Source organism: Dermacentor silvarum, chromosome 1 (genome assembly GCF_013339745.2).
Source record: "Dermacentor silvarum isolate Dsil-2018 chromosome 1, BIME_Dsil_1.4, whole genome shotgun sequence".
Classification (NCBI taxonomy): Eukaryota; Metazoa; Arthropoda; class Arachnida; order Ixodida; family Ixodidae; genus Dermacentor; species Dermacentor silvarum.
This window is the reverse complement of record NC_051154.1, coordinates 199,253,944-199,280,511: the sequence shown is the minus strand read 5'-3', so window position 1 is coordinate 199,280,511 and position 26,568 is coordinate 199,253,944. Positions and strand designations below refer to the sequence as shown.

The window sequence follows — 26,568 nt, the reverse complement described above, 5'->3', positions numbered from 1 at the left end:
TAACTAACCTATACTAAACTAAACTCAACTAAACTCAACTCAACTCACTAATCCAACCCAACTCAAATCAACTCAACCTAACCAACCAATCTAGTTGCCGGGCTCGGACTCCTGGCGTCGCATTTCTATGGACTTCAAGGCAAACATTCGTCTAAGGCCAGTTTGGTTGGAAATCATTTAAAATTAGACCACCTAAATAAACTAACCAGCTCAGCAACTAAGTTGCTCAGCTCGTTAGTTCAGCCTAATTCAGTCTAACGATTCGAAGCTGCCGCGGCTTCCTGAAGTCATGCCGGAGTAAGACTCTGAAACGTTGCGTTGAACAAGTAAACCTAGTTAGGGAGTGTTTATGTAATTTGTCTAATTTGCATATGTATAGACTCATTTATGAATAAGCGACAAATGAGTCACTGCTTTGCAGAGTACACATGTTGACGTTTGTGCTATGACCAATACTTTTGAAAGTGGGACTATGCCGAGTTTTCATTTCGTGTGCGCACACGTCTCACCTGTCACATTATACATTTGCCGCCTTTGCCTTTTGCAGGCAAACCTCCTCGCCTTTCACTCTGCTACAATGGTGGAATGGTGGGCTCAGTGACTCAGTGAAGGTGGGCTCAGTGACTGCACCTCAACGCAGCCATCTAACCCGCTAATCTTTGCGATGCAGACGATCGTCCGCGTGTTCGCCAGCCTGCTATTATCGACCTTGGCGCTCATCCCTACCGGTGCGTCACCGGAGTGCGCACTGCCATCCTCCGCAGAGGCGTCAGGATGCTACCACCTGTCGCTCGTCAACTGTCCGCCTGGGATGACCGTGCTGCCAGGGGTACCGTGCCTACCAGAACCAAAAGCATCATGGAAGGCCTCATCATCATTGATGTCAACAGTCTCATCGGATACAAAAGCGCTCCCACCACTGGAACCGCCCCATGGGCTCAGTGACTGCACCTCAACGCAGCCATCTAACCCACTTATGTTTGCGATGCAGGTTAGTAAATCCTATACCCTGATTGCCAAAAAAATCAAGCAATTATGTTTTGATACAGCTTCTACTCTGCCAACAACCGCGCTCGTCGATCGACCGCACCCACCGTCTCTTATCTCCACACGGCTCTGACTTTATGCACTGTGCATTCGCCGCTCAGTTTCTGTTGAAGCGATAGACCGCACGTACCTTCGCCCGCTGCGGCGTATGGGCTTGCTGCCAGCGTTTTGACAGTCGTTGTCTGCAGTCATTCAGTGTGATCTATTCATGTTTGTTTGTGCGCGCTCACACCACGCTTGTTCATTCAGTTAGTAATAGTCGGGCCACATTTTCCAACGCACGCTACACATGTAATGCTGCCCGGATCGGCAGTGCAGCGCTACAGGTGTGTCCCTTCGCACGCGCTGCCCACGGGAAGCGCTTCTCATCAACACCACCGTTTCACACGCGCCTTCTCGTGGTCATCGAGTCTCTTTTCATGTCGGTCTACTTACGCCGCAGCACACCTGCTTACTTAATCAGCTCATGTTTACTACAATTCATATTGCTACCAAAGCCGCTCACCTTACTTCGTATGACATTGCTGTGTTGCTATCGCATTCATTGCTTCGCCCTTAGGGCAAAACTGTGACATTTTTAAAAAATACATGTTATATCCTCATTTAATTCCGCTCCAAAGCACACATCCGCGAAAACAATATGTCTTTACGATAACGGGGAACTACAATGTAATAACGGAAGATCTTAATACCTTTTTTTTTCGAGTACGAATCCACGTTTCACACTCACACTATTCATGAAAACTGGTCGATATTCAAAATAAATTAAATCTGCTCACTAACACGTTTATCCCGAGGTCACCTATTATACTAATTAGAATAAGCCAAACGCAGCGGTACTCAGACCGGTTGAGAAAAATACCTCGAAGCTGAAAAATCATACTTTCGATCCGGAACGCCAAACACTCATTTTATCCCAATGACTTACCAAAGTTACTAATAAGCAATCCCAGACAATTTTGGCTAGTTTTAAACACTAGACATAGTCATGATATTACACTTACTATTGACTCGCATGAATCAGTCACTGACCATGAGTGTGGGGAAATATTTAACAACGCATTCGCATCTGTCTTTACTAAAAAAACTTGACGCGCCTTCACAGTTACCATCAGTTTACATGGAAGCGTTTATGCCAGCTATCACCTTTTTCCAGCAAGGCATTGCATCCATAATTGATACCATGAAACTTTCTTCATCAACCAGTATGGACTCGGTAAATTCAAGACTTCTGAAAAATGTAACATCAATTTGTGCCCCATATTTATCTTTGATCTTTCCACCGTCACTCTCCTCAGGAATCATTCCAGATGACTGGTAAATGGGGAAGGTCGTTCCAGGGTTTAAATCAGGCAACGGGGACTCACCCCTGAATTACCACCCCATGTAATTAACTAGTATGCCCTGCAAAAACATGGAACATGTCATATACTCTCAAATTATAAGTTTCTTGCACTCAAGTCATTTCTTCCATCCTTCACAACACGGGTTTTGTAAAGGCCTCTCCTGCGAAACCCAATTAGCGCTCTGCCTTCACGACCGACACACTAATCTTGACCGTAACATGCAGACTGATGCCACCTTTCTAGACTTCGCGAATGCTTTTGATAAATTTGCGCCATCTTTTACTAAAACTCTCACAACTGAACCTACATCCTAACATTCTTCAATGGATTGAACAGTTTATAACTAATCGCTGTCAGTCATTCTTTGTTAAGGGTCACCTGTCTAACACTCTCCCAGTCACATCAGGCGTTCCGCAAGGATCCGTACCTCGGTCCTCTTCTATTCCGAATATATGTGTATTAACGTTTTACCCGAGCATGTTGCCTGCAGTACTCGAATGTTCGCCGAACACTGCGTCATTTACCACACCATGAGTAACTTTCATGATCAATTTACTCTCCAGGCAAAACTTAACAAGCTGCTTACTTGGTGTAACAACTGGCTAATGTCCCTCAATCCTACCAAATGCAAACACATGTTCTCCACTCGTCGCCACAGTCCACATCGTTTCCAATATTATATTGTTAACACCCCAATTGAATTAGTACCATCTTATAAATATCTAGAAAGAACCTTGTCTTACAATTTATTGTAGCGTACCCATATTGGTAACATCATTTCAGCATCGAATAAAACACTCGCTTTTCTCAAGCGCTATCTCCGTCTTGCACCCACCCCCTTCACGTGTAACATTACTCGCGTATAAATCACTTATTAGATCAAAATTAAAATACGTATGCCTCTGCCATATGGAGCCCGCACCAAGTGTATTTAATCAATGCATTAGAAGCAGACCAAAATCGTGCCGCTAGATTCCTCCACTCTTCCTACTCAGACGACGTCAGCATTTCATCTGTGAAAGCAAAATCCGGCCTACCGCCCCTTTCTTTTCGTCGTCGCATTGCAGGTCCCGTCCTTTACCATAAAATCTTTCATTCTTCTCTCAACCAGCCACCTTGTATACCAGCCGCAGCACGCATATCTCACCGCACCCGTCATCCACTTCAGGTTAACCGGCCATCCTCGTGCACTTCTACTTTTACTGCTTCATTCATTTACCAAAACGGCCTGCCCCGGGACATCGTCACCATTGCTTCATCATCATCGCAAATTATCTGTCGCAGTTTGAAGCACCAAACGATTCAGGCAGCAGAAGTAAGGGGGAAAGAAATGAAGAAAAAAAATATATATCCAGGGTGTTTCAGCGAACACTTTAAAAAATTCTTAAAGGTAGCCTGTGGCAGATAGCACTATTCTAGTTCATGAGCTGGTCTACTCGAAGTGGCGGAAATTGCTTGCACAAGAAATTTAAATGCATAATCCAATAATTAACAAAAATGTAATAATTAAGTGTTTAACTAATTACCTGATGGCCCATATTGCAATTTACAAATTGTAGCCGTGGAGTTCGTAAGGCCGATTCACTTGGAAACTTTCGGGATGACACTAGTTTCGAGATATTAATTCCCGAACTTTGCGAAGAAATGCATTGGCGTTCCAGTTAGTTTCTTAACAAAACATCGCTTTTAGCATTGAAGCGCAAAATTAACTGGAACGCCAATGCATTTCTTCGGAAAGTTCGGGAATTATCTCGAAACTGGTGTCATCCTGAGAATTAATTCCAAGTGGATCCGCCTTGCGAACTCCACGGCTACAATTTGTAAATTGCAATATGGGCCATCATGTAATTAGTTAAAAACTTAATTAGTGAACTTTTGTTGATTAGTCGATTATGTATTTAAATTTTTTGTGCAAGTAATGTCCGCCTCTTCGAGTAGACCAGCTCATTAATTAGAATCGGGCTATCTGCCAGGCAACCTTAAATAAATTTTGAAAGTGTTCGCTGAAACACCCTGTACATATACACATAAATCACGGAAGACAGGTAGAAGAAAAAGGACTCCGGTATCAAGAAAGCGCGTTTCCATGAGATACGTTCATGACACGCAAGTATACGTCGAGTGGCATTTTAAAACCTTTTTTTTTTAAGGCAAAGTATTTCTTTTTATTCACCGGCGGTTCATTTATTTGCTGCTATGGCGTAAAGTTTTGAAAGGAAGGAAGTGAGAGCGCGGAGCAAGAAAGATGTAAAACGGCGTAGTTTCATTACCTACCCGAGGATGTCGCAATGAATTAAGTAACGCAAATGAGTTCTGTGTCCTGGAGAACAGCGCCTTTGGATATGGAATGTACATCGAGGCTGTAGTTCAGACAGCAACACAAAAAACGAGGTTCTTTTTTGCAAGCTTATGCACCGGAACTCAAAATATGGTAACGGTGTCCCTCTTTTAAGTTTTCAAGGCAGCACTATATGTACGATATGATACGCGGAAACACGATTTCATAATAAACATATTTCGTTTTTTGCACGTCAATTTCGTCGTGCGTGCCTCTTTTTTTGTGGTTAGCTCAGCAAAGCTTAGCATAAGATTATAGTATTGTTAGCGCTTCCTGAACAGTTCTTGAGATTCCATTAAAATGCAAATTAGCGAATGGAATCAATCTTCTTCCAAGCGAAATTGCTCACCGACAGCATAAATTTGCGTTATAGCATCTCCTTCTGGCTGCGGTTTGCGTCTTTATGCTTTAATGGCAGACAACATGAAATTCGCATCTGGGTAGTGATGTTGTTGATCGCAATGCTGACGGCCATGGAAGCGTTAAGTTTTCAGTCAAGAGAGTTCCATGTGCTGCCGTATGTTGGAACGAAGAATGAGGACTGGCCCCATAGCAAGTTGAAGACATTGCAGTCTTGACTACCATATTTATTCGGATATAAGTCAACATTCCCCCCCCCCTCCCCCTCGAAAATGTGACCCAAAACGAGCTATCGACCTATATTCGTGACCAACGAATCTCGCCCTATATTCGCGAACAGAGCTAGCAGACGTGTGAGCTAACGGAGTTATTCCGTCGCACCCGCCGTACAGCGAGTTTGGAGATTATCCAGACTGGCTTTAAGAAATGCTGCATATCCAACGCACTCGATGGCACCGAGGACGACATCGTTTTGGGTGCTGAGGACACCTGCAAAGCATGCAACGAGGCAATTCCGACGAGGATGCCGATTGTGGCATCGATCGACTAGCCAGGTTTAATAGTAGAGGTTACGGTAAATTAAGGTGCGTCGTGTTTATGTTTAAATATATTCGTTTTGTAAAAAATATCGGTGGACGTATATTCAAATTAAATATTGTTTTTAATTTCTCAGCGAGTTCATTATATAGCAGTAGACCTAAATTTGAGTGAATACTGTAAGCTGAAGCGAGCTTCAGTAACCGCTCTCCCTCTCTTCTGCGTTTGCATTTTTCATCTGTCTACCTACTCTTACCCGTTCTCCAGTGCAGGGTAGCAAACTGGATCATCCGGTTAACCTCCCCGCCTTTCGCAACTCATTTATCTCTCTCTCTCTCTCATCTTTCTGCTTTCTCGCCCTCTGTATGCCTTCGTCTGCAGATAATTTTGTGAACCTATAACGCACGCTTGATCATTTAGTATAATTCACGCTGATGACATACGAAGTGTAAAAAAAAATTTAAAGTTCGACAGCATGTTACACTCCTGTAACTCGTGAAGGCGAAAGCCTGCTGCACACTTGGTAATGCGCCAGTCTCGCATCGTCGCATTGCTGCTTTCGCATTTCGGCTTCTTGGCTCGTTTTCGACGCTTAGCGGCGGCTTCGCGCGCTCGTATAGCGGGGTCAGACTCACTCCAACGACGTTTCGCTTCTGCTTTACGTTGCATCCTCTCAGCAGGGGAAAGCAGCACTAGTGGTCGAACGCCTTGCTGCCGCCGCTTCGCACATCGCACCTCGTTTCTCGCTTGGCGAGCATCCTCGGTCGTAGCGTGTATACTTCCGAGGCCTACCGTGCAATCCCCTAGGCCCCGGGCGAGCGTCCTCCATCGCCGTCTCTCTCGCTTCGCAGTCGACTGTCGCCACAACCGCCGCCGTCGCGTGACGTCAGCGACGCAACACCTGTTTGCTTTTTTAAATGCGAAGCATTTAGTGCCGACGGCTCTGTCTTTTGTCCCGCGTCGCACACTCCCACAGCGCATGCGCGTCCCCTCCTCCTCTCTCTCCTCTCCTACGCTCCCCCTTTCTCTCCTCTAGGAATCCGGAGCGGCGCGCTCGACAGGTGGTGCGACAGCTGCATACTCCACTGGGGGCGCCACGGTAGTTCCGCGGTATGAAAATGACGGAGCGCGCGCGCCTCATTCTCTCTCCTGTGCAGCGCCGCGATTAGCGCTCGGGTCGCTGCCGCGAAACCATCTCCCGCTCAAGCTAACCATCTCCCCGATGCTTCGCATCCACACATGGTTCCCTTTAGCGGGAGATGGAGTAATTTTTTCTGTCTGCGCGCGCCGCTAGTTCCCCTCTCCACCCGGCGCTCGATCGGAGAAGGTCACGTGTTTCTTTTTTGTACCACTCGACTAGATAGCGCGTTTTCTTCAGGGCCATCGCGCAACGAGCCTCTTAAGTCGCCTTAAAGACACACGTGCACCCCACTAGGCACAGAAAGCCACGCCCTAGCAGCACAGTTTGAGTGCGGAGAAATGGAGAACTCCGCAGCGACTATCCCTTTATCAGGCTATCATTCCATCACTAGATTAAAACACACGCATAAATGTACAACACTATAATTTGAAGTCGTAATGAAAATGCACTCGGGACCAAATGTGGGCTGCCATAACTTCGCGTCACCTTCACCTCAAACTCAAACGCGAAATTGTGGCGAAATATTCACTCGTCAACCTCCAACCTGAGAGGTCGAAATGTTCATGCTTTACATACAGTGGCGTGATGTGTGCGTACAGTACAAGCTTAATTTGTATCGTCGTCTCAGTTTGTGCCACTCTATATTTGTAAAAAAAAAGAAAAAAGCTTGGTCTTTGAAGTATATTCGCTAGCCGAAAGAACGCACTGTGCGTTGTTATGATGATAATCGCGTTTGCTTAAAAAATGTGGACCAGTGCTTCAAACGATCTTAGTGAACAAAGTGACGATTCCGTAGAAGCAGAGCATGTGCAACTAGCTGATGTTTCATAGGGAGCAGAATACATAAAAAATAAAACTAAAGTACTTCATGTATGCCAAACACATTAAGTCAGATATTAAGTTATAATTACGAATAACGCGATAAAACTAAGAAGTTCTGCAGATCGCAGGGATATGTGTATTCTTTCCCAAGAGGAAGGGAGAAAGATGCGCAATGCTGTTTTGAATGCCAGAGTCGCTCAAACTCGGCGTGATCTCGATGTCGAAATTATTGACAGCACTCGCGTGAAACCAGTCACAGGCATCACTACAACCTTAGATTGCGTCTTAACCAAGATGTCAGTTTGAAGTTGTCGATTTCACATGGTCAAAATCTCAGGAGGTTGTCCAGCTTTGTTCTGCGCACTAAGATGTTTAAATGTTGCATTTCTGAGCGTGACGAGGATACCAGGCAACATGTGTCATAGACAACCAAGTCAGTGGGGCTCTATTTATCGTTTTTAGATTAGATAGATTATGGGGTTTTACGTGCCAAAACCACTTTCTGATTATGAGGCACGCCGTAGTGGGGGACTCCGGAAATTTTGACCACCTGCGGTTCTTTAACGTGCACCTAAATCTAAGTACACGGGTGTTTTCGCATTTCACCCCCATCGAAATGCGGCCGCCGTGGCCGGGATTCGATCCCGCGACCTCGTGCTCAGCAGCCCAACACCATAGCCACTGAGCAACCACGGCGGGTTATTTATCGTTTTTGTCTTGCTCGCACTGCTAAGACATGTTTGCGAAATGGCTTATTACTGACTGTCAGTTTATTTGACCTGTCGTTGTCATTTCTTAATCATAAAGTTTGTTTTCGAAGAAGCCGGAAACACATGAGCTACCAACAATTCTGATATCAATCAATCAATCAATCAATCAATCAATCAATCAATCAATCAATCAATCAATCAATCAATCAATCAATCAATCAATCAATCAATCAATCAATCAGGCGTGCAAACGCAATGATCACTCTATTAAAGCTAACGAGAGGAAAAGCATTTCAGGCGTGGATCGAAAGCAAATATGGGATGACCGCGGTTAAATGCGCAGCATGAGGGGTGTAGAAACTGACAGCAATACTGACTGTAGAAGTGCAAGCGTTATGTTGGAGCACATGGTCTGGTAGCGATGTGAGCAGTTTCCTGAAGACAATGAGGCTGGGTTCGCCGAACACCAGAATAAAAGGCTGTTGTTATTTAGAAGACTGTCGATACTAACTTGGGAGAAGTACGCAAATTTTGAAGAAATTGTCGTTTTATTTGACCTCACGTTGTAATTTCTTAACCATATAATTCCATACAATCATACAAGTACCTCTTGTTTTGATACTGGAGTAGTATAAGAAAAATGCGGTCTAGAAAGTCTGGAGGACAGACCTAGCAATCACCCTCTCTAAACACCTTCTCTTTTCCATAACAATACTCGTCTACAGGTTGGCTGCATAAAGTTGGCTATGCATACATTAAAAATGGTACAGATTAATTGTGCACTACAAGCGTACCACGAAACAAGAATAGCCGTGCCGGCATGTCAAAGGCATACCCGCGACCGAGCGTGCGGTCAACGAAATGCTGTTTTCGGGAACAAAATCGTCCCTGTGTTAAGCTCTGTTTACGTACTGCACTTTCATGCATACCACTAAGCATATTGACCTATTACTGCGTAAAGCAATTATGAGCTAGGAAATTGGCCGATTTAGTACAATGTGGAGAGAGCTCATAGTTGCTGCTCGCCAGTAATAGAGTTGATGAAATCACTCACCGGCGTCGGGGAATGACTTTTTGTATGTGCATACATTTTAGCATACATTCTCAACTTCTCCTTTCGTCTACTTTTTAAACTTTGGAGTCTCAGAAGCGAAATCGTTGGTCGTAAAGAAAAAAGAACTATAAAGGAAATTTACGGACACTTCCGTCTGTCGCTTTCAATTAAACGCGGTCCGACCGGCTTTGTTGCCAAATTTCGATCGGAATTTAACGTTTACTTCTTTTCTTCTTGCCGCGTATACGACATCGAAAGTCAATTTTCTAAGGCGTCGTGGCCGAAGGCGCTGTCCCTAGAGTGAACACAGAGAAAATCCGTGAGATACGTGAAAACAGCGTTGCAGGGGGCACGGCTTGGAAATGACTTGGTGCTGTCACCACTGTTTACAGATGTCATTTATCTGAACTGTACCGGCACAATGCACGGCTTTCTGTCTAGTTAGATGAGGAGACAGTCTGCTGCTTTTTCACATCACAAATATTGTGGCTCTAAATTGTTTGAACGCATGCTCCAGTTAACCCACAATCTTCAACATCGTGGGAAATCCTTACGAGGTTTCGATTCTGGCAAACTTGCCCTCGAAGTTCTAGAAGGAATACGTTTCGTCTTAGCGGTGAACCGAAACTTAATCCCCAAAAGTAGGCAGGGAATCCTAAAAAGATAACATCACTGAGTAGTTCTAGAACGCGGCTGCACGACGTCTAGAAGGATACAAGCATTTTCCCAGTTTGTTCTGGGCAGGCCGATATGCTTTTCTGACTCTCGGAAGCTCTAGTCAATAGACACAGAAACGATCGTATGCTTTCATTAATTTCCATAATAAACTCTTCTATGCAAGAATCAGTGGCGATTTAGCCGGCAAAAGCGAGAGAACTGCGTTAGCATTATGTCGCACCTCTTTGAAGTCCCGGATTCATGCAGTATTTATACCGCGTTCACGCCATTGCGAAGTGTCGTTCAAGAGATTACTCGAGACATGCACTGCCTCTTCGAGGAGAGAAGTGCAACTGGCGGTGGTCCGAAGCAGGTCACCGTCAATTGCAGCTACATATATACACATATACCATCATCAGTCTATACTTAAGTCCACTGCAGGACGAAAGCCTCTCCCTGCGATCTCCAATTACCCATGTCTTGCACTAGCTGATTCCAACTTGCGCCTGCAAAGTTCCTAACTTTCATCACCCCACCTAGTTTTCTGCCGTCCTCGAATGCGCTTCCCTTCTCTTGGTACCCATTCTGTAACTGTAATGGCCAACCGGTTATCCATCCTACGCATTACATGGCCTGCCCAGCTCCATTTTTTGTCTTAATGTCGATTATAATATCAGCTATCCCCGTTTGTTCTCTGATCCACAGCGCTCTATTCCTGTCTCTTAACGTTAGGCCTAAAATTTTTCATTCCATCGCTCCTTGTGCGGTCCTTAACTTGTTCTCGAGTTTCTTTGTTAACCTCCAAGTTTCTTCCCCATATGACTAGCACCGGTAGAATGCAATGATTGTACACTTTTCTTTTCAACGACAGTGGTAAGCTCCCAGTCAGGATTTGGCAACGCCTGCCGTATGCACTCCAACCGAATTTTATTCTTCTGTATATTTCCTTCTCATGATCCGGGTCCCCTGTGAGTAATTGACCTAGATTGACGTAGATTGACCTAAGAAAAGTAGAAAGTTACCTATCAAGAAAGTGGTCAGGCAAGAAGATACAACCTCTCCAATGCTATTCACTGCATGCTTAGAAGAAATATTCAAGCTCTTAGACTGGGAAGGCTTAAGAGGGAGGATCAGCGGCGAATATCTCAGCAATCTTCGGTTTGCAGATGACATTGTTCTATTCAGCAACAATGGGGACGAATTACAACAAATGATTGAAGACCTTAACCAAGAAAGTGTAAGAGTGGGGTTGAAGATTAATATGCAGAAGACTAAAGATAGTGTTGAATAGCCTGGTAAGGGAACAAGAATTCAGGATCGCCAGACAGCCTCTAGAGTCTGTAAAGGAGTACGTTTATCTAGGTCAGTTACTCACAGGGGACCCTGATTATGAGAAGGAAATCTACAGAAGAATAAAATTGGGTTGGAGTGCATACGGCACGCATTACCAAATCCTGACTGGGAGCTTACCACTGTCGTTGAAAAGAAAAATATACAATCATTGCATTATACTGGTAGTAATATATGGGGCAGAAACTTGGAGGTTAACAAAGAAGCTCGAGAACAAGTTAAAGACCGAACGAACAATGTTAGGCCTAACGTTAGGAGACAGGAAGAGAGCGGTGTGGGTCAGCGAGGAAACGGGGATAGCCGATATTCTAGTTAACATGAAGAGGAGAAAATGTAGCTGGGCAAGCCATGTAGTGCGTAGGATAGATAACCGGTGGACCATTAGAGTTACAGAATGGATACCAAGAGAAGGGAAGCGCAGTCGAGGACTACAGAAAACTAGGTGGGGTGATGAAGTTAGGAAATTTGCAGGCGCAAGTTGGAATTAGCTAACGCAAGACAGGGGTAATTGGAGATCGCAGGGAGAAGCTTTCGTCCTGCAGTGGACATAAATATAGGCTGATGATGAAACGTACTCTTTTACAGACTATAGAGGCTGACTGACGATCTTGAATTCCTGAACCCTTGCCAGGCTATTGAACGTTACTTTTCTCTTCTGTATACACACATATTTATGCATAGGTAAATCATAAGAAGCCAACAAAGAATGACACGAAGGACAGCATAGGAGAAATTATTTGCAGTTCTCATTCGAAAATACAAAGCTAGTAAACAAATGGAAATGAAAGTGGATTAAAAACAACTGACGGCACGTGGGATAGGAACCCACGTATTTGCATCGCGCGTGCGATGATCTTACCAATTGAGCTACCGCGGCGCCATTTTCCTCTCCAATTTCTGGGGTATTTATGTTTTACTACTAAAATAATGCTGGGAGTGTTAGCCTACGCCACCACTCACGACCATGGTAGTCGATGTAGAACATCCTATCTACCACAGGCGTCACGTCGTACGTGAACTTTTTAGGTGAAGGCAACTGGTCAATAAACCCACACATACTACCTGAAGGCATCAAAGCTGCCGGATTTGAGACCCTCGCTATTGGTCAAAGCATAAAAAGCCAACAAACCTTGAGACACATTTCTTATGATTTGACTAATCAAAATAGGGCCCCTTGGTTTCCTTTCTTTTAGTGAATATATAGATATAGACGTCATGTGAGCAGCTTCCCACTCTTAACAAACATGCATTTTCCCCCCGCTTTGACAATTCTAATTCTTACGCATTACAGACTATTTCTTTGCACTGACTTGCATGCACAAATACACGCCGTCCTTGAAATAAGCAGTACACCCCTATTCCCTGCAGGTGCTCTTTGGTCATTCCAATCCTAGGTCGGTTAGAACAAAAGTAAAATTCACCTTTATTTATCACTCCATAGACGGTAAGAGCAAGGAGCTCTTACAGTCTAGATGTCCTTAGGGATGGGGGGTGATTTATGAGCAATTCGCTCACGTAACTCGCTGTTTTCGGTGTCTAATAAATATGCACAATTAATGCACACGAATTGAGGCTGCTCACAATTCTTGCGACACTGTGCTACTATATCGTTTTGTTGACGCGAAAGAAATTAGCAACGTGGGTTCCATCATCAAGTTAAATTGACTGAACACGCAGCCTGAAACGAGTGTTTAAGTGCGTTCGTCACGCATCTAAAAACAGCACATGAGAATTAAAGGTGGAGCTTCCAAATTCTTTTTTTTTTTCGTGAAGACTGCATCCCGTGAACTTCTTGAGGCGATAGCAAGTGGCCGAAAGCTGCTAAGGATGCTCGATAAATTTTGTCGATGTGCGTCTCTTTATCAGCTGTATGCCTGCTGAGTGTTCGAATAAAAATGTGGATGGAAAACGTACAATGAATATTCCAGGTTCTGGGAAGGTGTCGGCTCATTTAGAAAAAAAAATTATGGGCTTTTACGTGCCAAAACCAGTTCTGATTATGAGGCGCGCCGTAGTGGAGGACCCTGGAAATTTTGACCACCTGGGGTTCTTTAACGTGCACCTAAATCTAAGTACACGGGTGTTTTCGCATTTCGCCCCCATCGAAATGCGGCCGCCGTGGCCGGGATTCGATCCCGCGACCTCGTGCTCAGCAGCCCAACACCATAGCCACTGAGCAACGTCGGCTCATTTAGAAAAGCATGCACATGTAAAGCAAAGAAAGCAAGCGAGGGATGGATGTAACTGTTGTGGAGCTTTCTTTGCTTGAGCACTTTTTTTTTTTGGTGTGTCATCGTTTTGCTCTAGTCATCTTTTTCTGCAGGTAGCTGCAGAAATGATTGTATGTTGTGATAGTTCTGCAATCATACGTTTTTTATCCCAAAGAGATATTTTTCACGATCCTTCACTGTCATTGCTGCGACAACGCGGCGAACGGAGTGTGGTCGCTTTTTTTTTTTTTGGCGCTGTAATCTGGGCTACAGGCGCCTGCCGCACTTCATAGCACGTGACCACGCTTTCTTTCTTTCCTCGTCGCTTGATTCGAGCTTTCGTTTCCTTAGCGCTTGTATATACCGCCGCAAGCGAAATGCACCGCCGCTTGTGGCTGCCCACGTGGCCTGCACTGTTATGTCTGTGCAACAACTTGAAAATTTTTTGCCAAGTGCAAGCTTTAGTGAACCGACGCCTGTTTCACGCGCAGAGTTCCGGAAAATTTACAAGTTCCGCTTGCCTACAGTCGCTACATTTAATCACCGAAGGCCGAGCTACATTTACATCACGACTCGAGCTGCGAGTAATTCTCAGCAAGCGGAGAAGTATCACTTGTGCAGGAAGGTCATGGGTCTCACCGAGACTCCGTAAGTGGCTTAAACATCTGTGCTCTGAATGCGTGTTTGTGCCTGTAGTGTGCTTGTGTGTTCGCGGCGTGTACGTGCTATGTGAGCCCTTATTCACGAAATTTCTCTTACGTACGAGCACGCGCAGAAATATTTAAGGTTTGAGATTCATCGAAACGAAAAAAAAAAATATTGCATCACTTGTTGCTGCTTTTGGCAGTGCAACTGCTGGAAAGATAGTATGTACTTACATACATGCATGAAACAATTGATAGTTTCGTGCTTAAATATAACGTCTTATTACATTCCTAAAGTATGACTTCCTTTTTTTGGTAGTGGCACACAGGCAATTTTTAAGACCCATCGCAACTTTGAATATCATACATTCAAGCTTGACAGATAGCCTGAATTGAATTGAATTCTGGGGTTTCACGTGCTAAAACCACGATTTGATTATGAGGCACGCTGTAGTGGGGGACTCCGGATTATTTTTAACCAGCAGGGGATCTTTAACGTGCCCCTAATGCACGGGACACAGGCGTTTTTGCATTTCACCTCCATCGAAATGCGGCCGCCGCGGTCGGGATTCGATCCCGCGACCTCGTGTTTAGCAACGCAGCACTATAGCCGCTAAGCCACCCCGGCGGACATATACACAGACTGTTTTTATCAACTGCGGCCTTTGTCGAAAATCGATGCAAAATTGTGTGCTGTGCCTTATCCTCATTAACTTCCTTGCTCCTTCTTGCTCCCAATATCGTTAAGATATATGGGTTGATCAATAATATATTGTATAATGATTGTTGCAAACAGGGTACTTTTGTCTGAATTTTCCAATATTTTAAACTTGCGATGTTCTTGGTTTTGTGATCCTGTGACGTGAAAAAATCTTATTTTGAGTGTGCATTTAGTGTCAGTCTGTAGGGAGTTTGCAGGAGACATTGTCCCAACTGCCGGGTTTCTGCCACACAAGCAGGAAGACTTCGACTGACCTGAAAATGATACCAGTATGATTGGCTTATTTGTAATTCTTATTACCGTATACACTCGACTAAGGGCCGCGCTCGTGTAAGGGCCGCTTCATAGGCCGGCAGTGGGGGAGAATACTCACTCACACTCACTCACCATAATTTTTTCAAGGCCCCGCACTCACTTACTTTCACACTAACTTCCACTCACACTCACAGCACTCACTCGGACTCGCACTCACCTCCACTCACAGTCACTGACACTCACTCGCACTCACCTCCACTCACACTCACTGGCACTCACCCGCACTCGCACTCACCTCCACTCACACTCACTCGCACTCGCACTCACCTCCACTCACACTCACTGGTACTCACTCGCACTCGCACTCACCTGCACTCACACTCACTGGCACTTACCCGCACTCGCACTCACACTCACTGGCACTCACTCGCATTCGCACTCACCTGCACTCACATTCACTGGCACTCACTCGCACTCACCTGCACTCACCCCTTTGAAATGAGTGCGAGTGTGAGTGAGTGCACTCATGAGTCACTGTGCCGAACTATAGCACTCACAATTCGTGTATATTCATAACGAAGCTTCCAATTTAGCACTTGTTGCATCGGGAGTGCGTCAAGGCAGTGTTTTGGACCCAGTTTTATTTTAATATACATAAAATATTTGCCCTCCCGTACACGGTAACATCCGTCTATTCGCTGACTATTGTATTTCGTACCGCGAAGTTAATCACAGTGATAATCACCATATACAAAATTGTGCCTTTTCTTGGTGTCAGGAGTGGCAGATGACTCTAAATGCCGAAAAATCTGTAACGCTAACAGTAAGATAGAAACAGATATCTGAGTTTACTTACATTATTAATGACACACCTCTAACTTGTGCATTTCAGCGTAAATATTTAGGTGTCACTTTAACATACGCTCTCCGATGGGAAAGCCATGTTAACAAAATAACCTCAAGTGGAAATCAATGTACATCCTGAGCGCTAAAGCGACTCTTCTTTCTGAGAAGACACCGTACACAAATAAACTCGTTGCAGGAATGGAAGGGGTGCAGAGGAAGGCAATAAGGTTCTGTTTTAATAAGTACAAGTTTGACTGAATTATTAAAGAGAGCTGGTTTATTAACACTGCAAAGTAGAGCAAAACTAGCACGACTAAAGTTTTCGTTTCAATTTATTCATGGTGACATAAACATTTACGTCAGCCCCAACCTCTCTCTGTCATTGACATTAGACGTGTGCATGCTTGCCGCCCATGCTTGCTAAGCTCCCCTTCGGTCGGATTGAGCCAAGAGAGCGGGAAATAGTGGGAGAGATTGACTGTCCGTATACTTAGTCAACCACTTAACGGCGAAACAAACACAAAAGGGAGAACAAAGCGGTATCTGTCATTGCATCTTCGCTTTTTCTCCATGTATGCGAGCGTGCGTGTCTGTTACTCTGTGCTAACTTGGCTAGTCGCTCTTCCGCTCTGCCTGTTTATATAAGGAGCCTGTACGTGTACATTTAAGAGGGAAGCAGGAAGAAAATGAGGAGCCATTCCACCCTCTGAAGCCGTATGACCAGCGAAGGTGTAGCAAATCACACGGTACTAAGCGTCTTCACTCCGTGGAAGTCATGGCAAAATTTGCTGGTCATGATTTGGATATGTCTGCCATCAGCGCTCCAGCCCATACACATTCCCTGGCGTATTAAAGAAAATGTCGCAGTTTCGCCCGACAGGCGAAGCTTCGATTGCGATAGCAAATTAGTAGAGAGCTATACGAAGCAAAGATAGTAGTTTAATGGGCCGTATAAACTTGTAAACATTCACCTACCAACTAAATAGACAAGCACGGTGTCACGCGCGCACAGGTAAACATGAACGCATCTCACTCGATGACCGCGGAAACTCGCTGTCAGAACGCTGAAGTAAGGAGGCCGCGAGCGAATTGACCTTCGTGCCGCCTCTCGCTTCAAAGCGAACTAAACGTCGAAAACACAGCGCATACGAAGTTACCGGCTCTAGTTGAACATAGTTCACGTCGCAAATCGCTTTGAAGAGGAGGCCCGCGCGGGCGCGCACTTTTTCCACGTCGCAGATCGCTTTCGAGATACGACACCCACGCGGCCGCCGCCGGAGCAAGACGACCCTACCCCCCTCCCCTTCCCCCCACTGCCTGACGCGTGACAGAAGCAGCGTGCTTCCACCCCACATTTTCCCTCGCGCGCGCGAGATTGAGCAGCAAGTATCGGCTGACTCTCGCAAGCTTGCACTCGCATACGCAGCGTACCGCCGGCACGCGGCGACGATTTTACCGTGTTCGGACTTTATACGGAACCTCACAACGACGTCCACGACCACGACAGAAGTTCGCTTGGAGAGTCCATATAATTGCTCTCGCAACATAATATATCCGCTCATTTCATTATACATTGTCTCACTCATGCCTGAACCTTGGATTATTACAACCTTAGTGAGTGGTTTCTAACTTGGCGTGCACAATCTGCTAGCGCGATAAGTCATCACAGCGAGTGAGCTTGTATACACACAACGAGCCTCCATTTTTCGGCAAGCAAGGTGAACCGATATCACCTCTGCTTATCGTTCAAGCACTCACCACGTTCACACTCACTTCCACTCACAAGCACTCACTCATGCTCACACTCACCTGCACTCACACTCACGTTCACACTCACCTCTATATACACCCAGAAGCACCCACCACGTTCACACTCACAGCACTCAGTCAAGTTCACACTCAGCTGCACTCACACAGCACTCAGTCACGTTCACACTCATCTCCACTCACACTCAGAGGCACTCACCACGTTCACACTCACTTCCACTCACACTCATTGGCTCTCACCTCCACTCACACTCACTGGCACTCACCTCCACTCACTGGTTCTCACCTCCACTCACACTCACTGGCACTCACTCACACTCACTGGCACTCACTGGCACTCACCTCCACTCACTCACACTCACCTGCACTCACACTCACCTCCACTCCCATTCACACTCACTGGCACTCTCTCTCACTCGCACTCACTTCCACTCACACTCACTGGCACTCACGCGCACTCGCACTCACTGGCACTCACTCGCACTCACACTCACTGGCACTCACTCGCACTCGCACTCACGCCTTTGAAATGAGTGCGAGTGAGTGTGAGTGAGTGCGCCGACCTGTGGGCTGCCCCCCCCCCCCCCCCCCCCCCAACTTGGCAGTCCAAATTTTGAAAAAAAAAAAAATATCGCCAGCACACGGCAGCGTCGTCGCGTCTCGCGTACGGCGCATTTCGCGGGATTTTAAAGGCGTGGCGTGCGGTGTCCATGGAAATTATTGTAAAAAGTTTAAAGTCACCGGGATTTCCAATGCCATGGACGGCACTGAGGACGATTGGATACATGAACGTGCGGATGACCCGAGCAGCGGCGACGAGCCGAGCCCGAGCAGCGATACCGATGAAGACATCTAGCGAGGATGTCCGCAGCTAGACTCCAGATATCCCATCGTTAGGTATATACATGGCACGATTAAATAGGTTTTTCTGTACGTGGATCGAAAATAAACAAAGATTTCACACTTCCGTGGAAGGGCCGCACCCCATCAAAATCGCGGAAAAAAAGTGCGGCCCTTATGCGAGTGTATACGGTATATTTCTCTTATTATTACGGACAGAATGTTCGATAAAGGCCACATAGATGGCCACACTATGCCCCCGGTCTGTGCATGACCATGCTCATTGCCTTCCGCTCTATACCGGCTTGCTACCAGAGAGCGGACCCACGTAAGCGCTATATAGCGCACGCAGGCGGGAAGAGAAAGGCGCACCAACCTGCATGAAAGACGATTCCCTGCAATAGAATTGAAAGTTGGGCGAGTGGGTAATGGTGCATCGTTGTACTGCAGCGCGCACAAAACACGAAGGACGCAGGCAGAGTGAACCAGACAAGCGCCGAACTCGCTTTTCAGACCAGCGCTTGTTAACTCTGCCTATGCCGTTCGCCTTTTGTGCGCGCTGCAGTACAACGACCAACGATTCCCAACGAAACACAGACCGCCCACAGAGACACAGTATGCGGGGAATTCCAGGGTAATATCACGTCAATGGATTTATTTCGCATATTATTGTTCCTCCTACATTTGTTTTTTTTTCTTGTTCTTAAACGCCTATCATCATGAGTTATCATAAGTGAGCACTATTGCTATCGCGCTGCTTTCTTGGCATGAGAATCTCTAATGACCGCGTGCAAAAGAGAAAGGTTGCTTCCTGGAAGCATCATTTCAAGAACTTATAAACTTTTCAACGCTGGTGACATAACCATCTGGATCTACGAAAGTAATACTGGCGCCAAAACACTGTCCTAAGGTGCAGCTAACGTGCACTGGTACACGATCGGTGGATTCACAAGATTAATTTGTGCCAGTTGTTTTCGGTCGGGAAAGAAGTTTCTCATCAACCTTAAAAAAAAAAACTCCTGCGAAATAAGATCAATTTGGCTTTTGATGCTCGATGCTTCTACAAATGTCACAGATTAACAAAAATGGGCTCAGCTATTGTACACATGACGTGGAGGAAACCATTATTCAACGGTTACAAAATTTCGTTCTGTTCAAGATGAGCCATTATAATGCTTCAAGAGAATGTGATCGAGAAGCTAGTCTACTCTACTGTTTAATAACAATGGTTATTTAAACCATTGGTCGAATAACAGTGGATTATTAGAAGACTAAATCTTGCCGTCCAATTTGTGGATTGAAATTGTCGGCTATCATCCAATATTTTTGGAATAATGCACAATGATACGTATCTGTCGCATCGTAAGCACATGTAATTGACCTTCATTGTGCCTATCTCGGTCCTTTCAAGCTGACAAGCAGGATGGTTCTTGGATTAAAGGAATTGGGAAAATGCGGCTTGGAGTTTTCAATATGTGAGGCGAGAATCTTGATGCATATAGGTTACGGAGCTAGGTGACGAACGTAGGAGGAGCTCTGTCAGGAGTGTTGTTTGACTTTCTATATGAGCTTCCGAGCATCTGCAGGAGAGCGTAATTAAATGGGCTCTTTTATTTCGCCCCTTCATTCGAACCCATTGTGACATTTGTTGTCATTTTTCACGCTTTAGATGCACACATGACTGTATAGCTTATAAAGAAAGACAGATCCCGAGTGCGTCTTTCGGAAACGGTGATTGGACAAGAGCGGAAAGAACGGTTGGCGGCACTCGCGCTACGTTTTTTCGAAGGAAGTATGGGAATGGAAGAACTTTCCGGGTTGCAACTTTCAGTTGGTCGGATAGATGTGTGGAAACGGGTCTCAAAGCAAACAGCGCCCTGAAGTGTAGTGAAATACGAGAGTCACTGCTGCTTCAGAAATAAACTGACCAGTCGTGTCCAGAAATCACGAAGAAGCGTAGCAAACGGTATAAAGATATAAACTTTTAGCTACCTTTTGAAAATAAAAATGGGGCATCAAAAAGGTAGTTGAAGCAAACCTGAAGGGGAGTCCGAAGACCCGTTATCGATGTGGTTTCAGAATTTATACACCACGGTGAACGTTGCGTCAACGAACCCGCGCTTCGAGGAACTACCACGCACTCCGTTATGCGCAGAAAAATAGAGATTGAAGAAATAAAGAAGAAAAAAAAAGAGGAAAAGCTGGGACAGCGTAGCTGCAGCTGATAAGGTGGTTACGACACCACGGTGGGCTCGAAGTCCGACAGTTTAGTTTCCGTTGGGTGGGAGAAAATCGAGAAAGAAGAAATATTAGATGAGGTGAGGAAACGACTAGCCGTCCGGCTCCCTCAGCACTCGGTAAGACAGGTATATATAAAGCCTGCTGCGCCGTGACACTCGCCATCGCCCCGTCCTCACCTTGCCTTGATGCTTTCTTTATTAGCAAGGAGTGATGGTTGCCCCTCTGTCAGGAGCACGCCCGGTGCCGAAACCAAGAGCTTATGCAATTCTGGGTATAGTGTACCTTAACTACGCCGACCGGGTTGATCGTAAAGAACTAGACTCGACAAGAACTCGCGGTGAAGCTGCAGGTGCACACGAGTAATCTGTATCGGGCGGCCGCACACTTAACCGAGTGTGGCTGCTTTGAATGTATTCACGAGTGTGTAGAGGAATTATATGCGCATTTTGAATCGCGTACGCGCTTGGCTTGTGCCGAAGTCGGTTTTCGTTGCTACGGTGTATAAGTATAGGTGCTCCGAAGAAGAAAAAAAAAAAAGAAAAAAACGTGGCGAAACAACCTCACCGGGCGGCAAGCATGGGATGTGCGCCGTATCTGCGTTAACATTCTCTTATACGTTTGTCCATGCCCGATTTTATTATATTCTTCACGTAATAGGCAGCCTAGATTACTTTGTAACTTGCTTATTATAGATTTCCTTGCATAGTGGCACAGTGGGCGACATCACGATTGCGGTCGGGAAAGAATATGCGACCGGTGCAATATACGCATTGCTCTCACTCGGTTCTCGTCCTTTCTTATGATCTACCCTTCACCGTCGGACGATCCCGGTGATAACGCGGGCGATGCACCGCTTGGGCCACTGACAAAGCGTGAAAAGGAATAGCATTGGAATAAAATCGCTACTTTATTCCGGCCCAGATTTATTCGAGTCTGATGCAGCCGCCACTATACAGGGTGCTCCAACTATCATGCACCCAGATGGACAGAACCAAGGTAATGTTGCTTGCCGTCGCTCGGAGATACTCAGATTATTTTTTAAATGCGAAGCATTTCTTGGCGAACATTTGCTACTTTGACAGCATCTATCTATCTATCATAAATCTATCTGTCATAAATCAGGTAATCGAGAAATCTGCGGAGTACAATCAACCTCTCTACATGGCTTTCATAGATTATGAAAAGGCATTTGATTCAGTAGAGATACCAGCAGTCATAGAGGCATTGCGTAATCAAGGAGTACAGCAGGCGTACGTGAATATCTTAGCGAACATCTACAAGGATTCCACAGCTACCTTGGTTCTCCACAAGAAAAGTAGAAAGTTACCTATCAAGAAAGAGGTCAGGCAAGGAGACACAATCTCTCCAATGCTATTCACTGCATGCTTAGAAGAAGTATTCAAGCTCTTAGACTGGGAAGGCTTAGGAGTGAGGATCAACGGCGAATATCTCAGGAACCTTCGGTTTGCAGATGACATTGTCCTATTCAGCAACAATGGAGACGAATTACAACAAATGATCGAGGACCTTAATCGAGAAAGTGTAAGAATTGGGTTGAAGATGAATATGCAGAAGACAAAAATAATGTTCAATAGGCTGGCAAGGGAACAAGAATTGAGGATCGCCAGTCAGCCTCTAGAGTCTGTAAAGGAGTACGTTTATCTAGGTCAATTACTCACAGGGGACCCTGATCACGAGAAAGAAATTTACAGAAGAATAAAATTGGGTTGGAGTGCATACGGCAGGCATTACCAAATCCTGACTGGGAGCTTACCACTGTCGTTGAAAAGAAAAGTGTACAATCATTGCATTCTACCGGTGCTAACATATGGGGCAGAAACTTGGAGGTTAACAAAGAAGCTCGAGAACAAGTTAAGGACCGCACAAAGAGCGATGGAACGAAAAATCTTAGGACTAACGTTAAGAGACAGGAAGAGAGCGGTGTGGATCAGAGAACAAACGGGGATAGCCGATATTCTAGTTGACATTAAGCGGAAGAAATGGAGCTAGGCAGGCCATGTAATGCGTAGGATGGATAACCGGTGGACCATTAGGGTTACAGAATGGATACCAAGAGAAGGGAAGCGCAGTCGAGATCGGCAGAAAACCAGATGGGATGATGAAGTTAGGAAATTTGCAGGCGCAAGTTGGAATACGCTAGCGCAAGACAGGGGCAATTGGAGATCGCAGGGAGAGGCCTTCGTCCTGCAGTGGACATAAAATATGGGCTGATAATGATAATGATGATGATGATGATGATGATGATCTATCTATTTATCTATCTATCTATCTATCTATCTATCTATCTATCTATCTATCTATCTATCTATCTATCTATCTATCTATCTATCTATCTATCTATCTATCTATCAGCCACCTACGTCTTTGTGCTCTCGTAGTCGTTTCGTTAACTTGGTATGTCAAAATTGGCATACTATGGCAAGAGTATATGAGGAACATAAATGCTATGTCATAACATGAATGTCATGACATGCGTGTCATGTAGGTCATGAAACAGCCGCCTATGTCTTGGTGCTCTCATGGTCGTTTCGATAACTTGGTAGGTACAATAATTGGCATAGTGTGACAGGAGTGTGTGACGAACATAAGTGATAGGTCATGTCATAAATCATGACACGCATGTCATGTCATAAATGTCATGACATGCGTGTCATGTAGGTCATGACAATGACTCAGTAAAAAAGGTAACACTCAAAAACCACTGGAATGGGTTCGGACGTGGGCACTAAGTGAAGGAAACACTAAAGGATGATGGTAGAAATCGTAGTCATGACCATGACTGCGCAAAAATGACAATGACGCAGCGAAAAAAGATTAACACTCAAAAGCCACTGAAATTGGTTCTGACGTGGGCACTAAGTGAAGGAAACACTAAAAGATGATAGTAGAACTCATAATCATGGGCATGACTCAGCAAAAATGACAATGACTCAGCGAAAAAAGATTAATACTAAAAAATCGCTGAAATTGGTTCGGAAGTGAGAACTAAGTGAAGAAAGAGGCTAAAGGTTGATGATCGAAGTAATAGTCATGAGCATGACTGAGGATTTCGCGTTAAGGTCTCTTAGGTGTAGCTAAAGGGACTCCTGAGGGCTCATAACATGAAAGTCATGACATGACTGTCATCTAGGTAATGAAAGACCCGCTTACGTCTTGGTGCTCTCATGGTCGTTTCGTTAACTTTTTAGGCTCCCCGCACACTGCTTCACATAACATCGATTCCTACAGGGCTTGGGAGCTGCCCGCTTTTTTCATTCCGCCTAATTACATAATTAGTCTTAATTAATGAATCAACTTCTCAAATATTACAATCAGATGAAAAGTGGCAGTGAGCAAATTGTAGAATGACATAAAGCCTCCCGATACAGATTTCATGTGGCTCAATACGTGCTACATAAGAGTGTTTTTCCAAGCGTGAAAGATGCCCGCGAATACACGCAAAGGGACTCGAGCGGACAGTCGCGCGGCAATTTTGCGTGTATTCGCGCGCTTCTTCTTTCATGCTCGGAAAGACACTTTTATGTAGCACGTATAAAAGCAACATAAATCTGTATCGGGAGGCTTTCATGTCATTCTATAATTTTCTCACTGCCACTTTTCATCTGATTGTAATATTTGAGAAGTTGATTAATTAATTAAGACTAATTATGTAAATAGGCAAATGAACGGCAAGCAACATTACCTTGGTTCTGTTCAGCTGCGTGGCATTTGCATATTTTAAAATCTTGGTGCATGATAGTTGGGACACCCGGTATGTGTACTTGCATGCACGTATAAAGCGCGGGAGAGGGGCACTAATTAGTGCGCATTTTCGCCGTCTATCGTATAGGCCGTGGTTTGAGACAACTTGCATTTGAGTGCGTGTTGCCAGGTGGGCTGGTCTCCACAACTGGTGCTTCTTGTTTGTGCGAGTGGATTTCACTGTTTCCTGTTACGAACGACACGCCCTGCGCCACGTGAGCACATCAGCACTCAAGGCGCAAAGCGAAGGCGTGCCTTATCGACTCACGTGACCTATTGCTCACTACAGCGGTTGTCTTCGCTGCACGGAGGGAAGCGCGACAGGCGGCGGCCTTCCAATAAGGCGCCGCTTGCTGAGGAAGGAAATTGTCTCGACCGAGCGACCTGTCCTAGACGGCGCAAACGCATGCTGCCGCACACTGCTACCAGGCTGTCCTGGGTACTGTACAAATAAACAGCATGGGCGACTACAATACCCGATCACGTTGAGATTGACAGGAGAGGGGATTTTCTGTTGCGTCATACGTGCGTGTCTGTCTACAACGGAACTAGGGTAACGTGGGCCCCAGAGAAGTGCGCCGACGGCTCAACAGTTATTCCTATTTTTGTCAAGGCTGCCTTGGTATAGACAGCTCTGTCCCAGAAGCTCAGCGGAGACATATCAACAAGCCGTAGCTCTGATGGCGTCAACAACGTGGCGCCAAAGCGCACTCGTAGGAGCGCCTACTGCTTGCGACGCGCCTGGCTTACATTAAAGAGATCGGAATATCCTGGGGTGGTATAACGTAAGGGTTTCTTTCGTTCGTATTTATTCCTTCATCGTCCGCCGTAACAATTGGCCGATCCTGGTGATCATGTAGGCGGAGCGCTGGTCAGACCACTGACGCAAATCAAAACTGATTGAAACAGAATCCTAACATTATCCGTGCCACAAATGCGAAAAGAGCTTTTTAAATCGATGGAATGTTGAGAGAGGGCTAACTTATTCCATAAATTTTGTAGCAGTAAGAAAGTATATTATGATGATGATGACGATGCAGTTGTCAAAAGACAACGTGAAAATGAACCAGCTTAGAACAGCGCGAGAGAAATCCTGCGATGATGCCGACTAAGTATTTGTTGCAGCCGGGTGCACACAGACACTTTTCCGTCTTCGAGAAGCCGCCATCATAAGCCCTGGTCTCATCCGGACGTCGACGGCAATGCAGACAGCTTCGATGAGATAGCATCGAAGTCTGCAGTAACGCAGGCTACTTGGATGTCCAGCGAGCAGACTACACAGAAGAGTGATCAACGAAGAGTTGTGTGGCGCAATGGGGTGAACCGAACGCTTAGGACCTTGTTGACGTGACACAGACGTAATAATGTTAGCGTAAGAGTTGTTTAAGCGAGATTTGATGGCCAGTTTTGGGAAAACACTAGTTTCGGGAAGTGACGTGTGTGATTCGTTGAAGTGCAGTATCGTGTCTTATCATGGAGATTTAGCAGCACCGTAGCCTGAATAAATTGAAAGAGAAATAAGTTATTTTTTATTTGTACGGGTTCCCGAAGAAAACTACTCGCGATAATCTTTCAGTTTACTTTGGCGATCCGAAAGGTAATCAGCGCCATTTCCAGTCACTGATATCTTCTTTGTGCAACCTGTCTGCGTATATACATGTAAGGCTTGAATTGCCTGCCGCAGTGGCTGAAAGGTTGCATCACACTGTCGATGTGCACGAGGTCACAGCCTCGATTCCCTGCCACTGCGGGTCGTAATCAGGTGAAGGCAGAGAGAGAGAGAGAGAGAGAGAGAGAGAGAGAGAGAGACGAGAGGGCAAAGGCAGGTACTTTAACTGGAATAGAAGCTTCTGGATTATTTCTTTGCCTACACTGGAAGAAGGAGAAAGACGGAAAGAATAGAGGAGAAAGAAAGCAAAC

At 45.4% G+C, this 26,568-nt stretch overlaps 1 protein-coding gene and 1 long non-coding RNA gene across 3 annotated transcripts in view; both read right to left on the bottom strand.

The window, feature by feature from the left end:
- The window catches only part of LOC119436634 (QRFP-like peptide receptor), a 251,151-nt gene that overhangs the window by 45,915 nt on the left and 178,668 nt on the right, over nt 1-26,568 (bottom strand). The gene's annotated exons all lie outside the window — the stretch shown is intronic.
- Nucleotides 8,067-13,531, bottom strand: LOC125941643 (uncharacterized). Its single transcript, XR_007464524.1, has 2 exons — nt 13,404-13,531; nt 8,067-8,141 (listed from the first exon to the last, which is right to left on the bottom strand). It is a non-coding gene; the product is annotated as an uncharacterized LOC125941643 (long non-coding RNA).